Below are 6,113 nucleotides of genomic sequence, written 5' to 3' on the forward strand. Positions count from 1 at the left end.
GCTTTGGCCTAACTCTGCAAGTGCAGGAGAAGTGGGGTCTGGCTGGTCTGTGGTTTTGAACATCCCGAGTACAGTGGCAAGTACAAGCCACAACTAAGGTCTTGGCTCTGTTGTGCGAGTCCCTGGATGTAGTCACAGTAGGAAACCATCCATGCCCTGCGGAGAGATCCTGCAGTATTAATGGGCTAGACTGACAAATCATGGGGAGAAAGGTGACAATGTGGTTGGTTGCTCCAAAAAAAAAAGGCTCACCCCCATGGACTTCCCTTGCTTGCTCTTTCAGTAAATTGCAAAGTATGTGCTGAATAGTTTGTGTTATTGTGGGAGCACTCAAGGGTCCCAGACATGAACAAGAACGGACCCCCATTGTGCTAGGCGCTGTATGAATGGAACAAGAAGGCCTGTTCCAAAACATTTACAGTCCAGTTGTAGGGTGGCCGTGCGTCCTGGATTGGCTGGGACAGTCCTGGATTTCGGAGGCTGTCTCAGCATCCCAGTCACTGGAGAAAATTGAATCAAAAGGTTTGGACTGGCAGGAACCTAGCCTCACGTGTGGCTCCTGATGAGGGTTTGGGGGAGGAGTGTGTGCAGGGAGCTGCAGGGTTGGGGTTGGGGGTGCGTGCGTGCGTGTGCACGCACTGCCCTTTCTTGCCCAGCTCCGCTTCTCTCCTGTGTGTGTATGTGTGTGCAATGCTATCCTGCCTGGCTCCCCTCCTGGGAACTGCAGGGTCAGTGGTGTGTGTGTGTGTGTGTGTGTGTAACACTGTCCACCCTGACCCCACTCCTGGGAGCTGCAGGGTTCGGGCTGTGTGTGCATGTGCATGCACTCCTTTGGATTTCCCTCAAATTATGATGGTCACCCTAGGTATAGAGTCCAGGTGGGTGCAGGCAGCCGGAAGGAGGGGCACAAAACATGAAGTAAATGCTGAAAATACAGCAAGAGATGGTGCCCTTTTTCAGATGGCACCATATTTTCTACTGGTTCAGAGTATCCCCATCCTGTTGACTTGGGTAGAGCTGGGCCAGTTTGGCAGCAGAGAACATTTGGGCTCTGATTTTCATGGGCCAGTAATGAAAATTTAGTTGCACATCAAACATCCTTGCATGGCAGAATGGGTCACTGGGAATATCCTGCCGTGTTCCTCTAATGGCTTTCAAATGCTGACACCCAGAAAACTGGCTTCAATAGTGCAGCATTTACAGTATAATAATAGAAGGGAGCTCATAATAGGCTTATAAAAACGAGGAGTATTTTTATGCCTTATGTTCACTACTGAAAAGCTAACAAGGGACCAGAATGAAAAGAGACTTAAAATATTACATGACGCTGCTTTTATGCTGCACCTTGTGGGGATGGAAATGGTTTTAAAAATGAAGCTGTCAGGCTATTGAGGCAGCCCAGGGAAGCTGCTATAGTCCAGAGGGAGTTGGGGAAAATCCCAGTTGCTGTCAGTGCTGGGAGTGTCAGCAGCATTTCCCCCAGAGCTGCCAAGCTCCAATCTGGGAGCCTGTGGAGCCAAGCAGGAAGGGCCTGAAATGCATGCAGGGGTAGAGGAAAATGGAAGAGGTTCCAGGTGTGAAACGGGGAGGCAGGATGGCAATTTAGCTTTGGGGATTTGGCCACACGAAGCTCCCCATATTGGAGTCTTTACTCCTGGTTATGCTGCTCTTACTGCAGTTTCCCTTCTCCCTTTCTGGCTCTCCTGGGGGAAATGCGCAGGGAATAAAGAGTGGGCAATTCTGAGTTGTGGAGCTGCAGTTCCATCTGGTAACCGCATAAATTATGTGAGCGAAATTCAAGTCACCCGTAGCCCAGCAATTCAAAAATTAGCAGCATTTGTATTCAGACATGACTCAGAGGCTTGGAGCTTTCCCCTGTGCCAGGCCCTTAGTGACTCTTGCTTTCTTCCTTTCCCACTTGTGCTTTTCTTCTCTTCCTTCCCATCTCTGCCATGCATGTGCACAAAGCCTTGGTAATGATCTCACATGGGCTCGCTGCTCCTTATCCCTTTTAAACAGGGGGTTGCAAAAGATCTGGAAATTGCCATGGCATGTATGACTGTCACAGCTGTAGAGAAGTAGGGCTGGAAGGGACCTCCAGAGATCGTCCCCCTGCCTGGGGTAGGATCCAAATCACCCCATATAACCATAATTTAAATGCTACATCAGACTACCATCAACCCTGATGCAACATAAACCCTAATATCCTAACCTGCCACGGGTAAAGTAGGGGAACCACATCAGCCAATGTCCTGCTTCTATGAAATGTCTCATAGTTTCATAGTTGGTAGGGTCAGAAGGGTCGTAAATAGATCATCAAATCCGACCCCCTGCCGTGGGGGTTGTTAATAATTAACATCAATTAACAACAATTAATGTTGTTAATATTGTAGACATAATATACACTCAAGAAGTCCTGTGTAGGGGGGCACATCCCCTGTTTCAGAGGAAGGCAAAAAACCCCATAGTCCATACCAGTCTGACCATGGGATAAAATCTCTTCCTGACCCCAAATACAGCAGTCAAGCTGATCCTGGGCAGAGGGGCAAGACCCTCTAGCCAGGAACCTCCGGCTTTGCTCTTAGCAGGAGAACTGGCACACCCCAGTTGAAGTCCACAGCCTTAGGTGTAGCCAGCACCCAGTGTGTGTCTGGGGAGGCTTAAAAACATCCTGATACATGAAGTAGAAAAAGCAGGCAGGGGAAGGGGAAGGGGGCAGGAGCAACCAGCAAAGCCCAGGAGCATGGGAAATACCCATGGTAAAAAATAGGCATCTATACCTGGATCATCCCTGACCAATGGCTGTCCAACCTCTCCTTGAACACCTCCAATGATAGAGAATCCACAGCTTCCCTAGGCGGTCTGTTCCACTGCCTCACTATTCTAACAGTGAAGAAGTTTTTCCAGTTATCCGAAGTTGCAGCTACTTTGCTGCAACTTCCAGCCATTGGTCCACATCTTCCTGCTTCTTTATGGTCTTTCTTGATCAAAGACAAGTATTTGAAGACTGCCATCATGTCTCCTCTTAAGTGCCTTTTCTGCAAGCTGAACATGCCTAGTTCCTTCAGCCTCTTCTCAGAGGACTTGCTTTCCAAGTCGTTGTTCATCTTTGCCCATTTCTGGACCCTCTCTAGCTTCTCCGTGTCCATTTTAAAACGTCGAGCCCGGAACTACATACAGTACTCCAGATGAGGCCTAACCAGTGCCAAGGAGAGAGACCTTATCACCTCCTGTGTCTTGCATGTAATGCTTCTGTTGATGCAGCTCAACACATCAACAGAAGCATTCACCTTTTGTACTGTTGCATTACACCGTAGATTCATATTGACGCCCAAGTCCTTTTCTGTGGAGCTGCCATCCAGCCAGGTGTCCCCCTTTTATATTTGTGTTTTTGGTTATTCCCAGAGTGTAGCACCTTGCACTTGTCCTCTTTGAACTTCATCCTGTTAACTCTAGCCCAACTTTCCAATCTGTCAGGATGCTTCTGAATTGTACTTTCATCCTCCAGAGTGTTCACAGTCCTTCCCAGTTTCATGTCATTCACAGACTTGCTCAGGAAGCTTTCTATGTGAGCCTCCAAATCATTAATAAACACTTAAAAACACATTAATGTTGTCTGTCCTCCACCAGGCTGAGGACAGACCCCTGTGGGACTCTACTCGAAACCTTCTGCCATTCTGACATGGACCCATTTACAATTACCCTCTGCTCGCATCTATTGAGCCACTTATCCATCCACCTTGTAATAATTTTATCCGGCCCACAGTTCTCCAATTTGTTTATGAAAAGGTCATGCGGGACCTTGTCAGAAGCCTTGCTGAAGTCCAAAAACACTGTGTCCACAGCATTCCCTTCATCCACCCAAGTAATTACTTTATCAAAGAAGAGCAGGTTTGTTTGACAGGATTTGTTTCCTAAATCCATGCTGGCTGCTTGCAGTCAGTCTTTCCTCCTCCAAATGTTTGCAAGTGGCCTTCCTTAAGATACGCAGCATATCCCAAATATCATATGCTCCAGTAATTTCTGAGGTATGAAGGTGAGGCTGACTGGTCTGTAGTTCCCTGGGTGGTCCTCCTTGCCATTTTAAAGAGAGGCACTATGATGGCCCTTTTTCCAGTCCTCTGGTACTTGGCCCATCTTCCACAGCTTCATGAAGGTCATTGCCAAGATCTCTGCCAGCTCCTTTAGGACCTGGGATAGAGCTCATCTGGCCCTGCTGACTTGAATTCATTCAGATCCAACAAAAGCTCTTTAAACCTCTCCTCTCCTCCCTCAACTTTCCCCCTTCTTTATCCAGATAATCTCCATTAGGTGTCTGGCAGCTTACATTTTTTGTGATGACTGAGGCAAAGTTTCTGTTGAATAGCTCGACAAGGTTCTTTGGGTAAATCTGATATCTTTTATTAGACCAACTAAAATAATTGGAAACATTCTTCTTTCCAAGCTTTCAGGTACAAACGCCTTTTGTCAGGCTGAGGAGGCATCTGCAATTGGCCTGTGCTCTTCCTGGATGGAATAGAAAAGAAGCCAGAGGCCAGAGACTGAGTCAGTGAAAATACAAATTGAGGTAGTTGAGTAGCTCCACCTTCTTTGTGTCTTTCCTTGGGAGTTTCCCCTGTCTTATTAACAGAGGACCCACAGCTTCCTTGGTCCTTCTTTTCCAGACATATAGAACCTTTTCTTTTTATCCCTAACCTCCTTTGCCAGGTGCAGTTCATTCCTTATTTTTGCCTTCCTGATTTTTGTCCCTGTAGGTTCTTGCTATTTCCTGGTATGCATCCTTGGTGACCTGCCCATTCTTCCATTGCCTGTATGCTTTCCTTTTGAATTTGAGGCATTTTAGAAGCTCTTTGTGCAGCCACACTGATCTCTTGCCATTCTTTTCGTGCTTCCATCACTTTGGGACAGTTTCTTATTGGACTTCCAATATTGCGCCCCATAGAAGCTCTCAGCCCCCCTGTGCACCTTTATCTTTCAATCTGTCCTTCCATGACACCATGCCATCATTGAGTTGGATGAAATCTGCCTTTTTGAAATCTAGCATCCTAATTTTGCTAACCTCATGCTTTCCTGTCTCAGGATCTGGAAACTTGTCGTACTATGGTCACTTCCTCCCAAGCTACTCATCGCCTCCACACCAGGTCTTTCCTGTTGGTCAAGAAAAGATCCAAGATACAGGATCCCCTAGTTGTATTTTCCACTTTCTGGAAGAGAAAATTGTCCTCTGCACAAGTTAGGAACCGGCTTGACATTTTACATTTAGCTGTATTGTCCTTCCAGCAGATGTTTGCAAAATTGATGTCTCCCATACCTGCCCAGGTGAAATGACATCTTTGTCATCTTATTACTTGGACGTTCTTGAGCTTTAAACTAGAGATGGACTGATCTCAAGGGCTGGAGAAGTTTGTTGCTGAAAAGCTTCCTGCAATTTTGATTTGGGGGTTTATTAATTTCAAGCAGGTTCTCTCACAAGACTCCTGGTACAACCTGGTTGTGATCATGCTGCAAAGAACCCAAATACTGATGTGTATATGTGCGTGTGCGTGCACACACTTGCATATATGGTATTTCAGCACTTATATTTACAGGACTGCCTGTTATCCCAGAGTTATTATATGCATGCACATGCACACACAACTAAAATTAAGATAATTTAGCCAAACTTTTCCCAACCTGAGAAAAAGTCCCACTTCAAGTGAAAGCTTAGCACAGTTTCCTGTCATTGAAACCCATGCAATCATTCCTTCTCTAAAAACCAGGGATTTTCCACGAACATTTTCTTCAATTCTACAGTGGTCTTATTCCACTGACTACAAAAGAATATAGCCCCTTGTGGCAGGGCGACCTAGGGGTGCCGTGACCTCCCCCGGGGCCCTACCTACCATGTCAACTTGGGTCTTGAATGCACCCTCTATCTCTCCCACCATGTCTTTGATCTTATGTTATTAATGGGAGGCTGCCTTCCTGCCCTCCTTGGCATGCTGCCTGCCTTGCTGTACCGGGACTCCGTCCTACTCCCTGCCACACTCTCCCGGGGCCTGCTCAATATGCTCTCGCCCCCACCGGGGCCCTTGCCCGCGCTTCTCACCCGCACTGGGGCCCCCGCCTGCACT

At 47.1% G+C, this 6,113-nt stretch overlaps 1 protein-coding gene across 9 annotated transcripts in view; it reads left to right on the plus strand.

Annotated features, from left to right (window-relative positions):
* GTF2IRD1 (GTF2I repeat domain containing 1) overlaps positions 1-6,113 on the plus strand; it is a 186,171-nt gene that overhangs the window by 63,935 nt on the left and 116,123 nt on the right. The gene's annotated exons all lie outside the window — the stretch shown is intronic.

The sequence above is a fragment of the Crocodylus porosus genome, unplaced genomic scaffold, assembly GCF_001723895.1.
Source record: "Crocodylus porosus isolate Cpor-Errol unplaced genomic scaffold, CroPor_comp1, whole genome shotgun sequence".
NCBI lineage: Eukaryota > Metazoa > Chordata > Crocodylia > Crocodylidae > Crocodylus > Crocodylus porosus.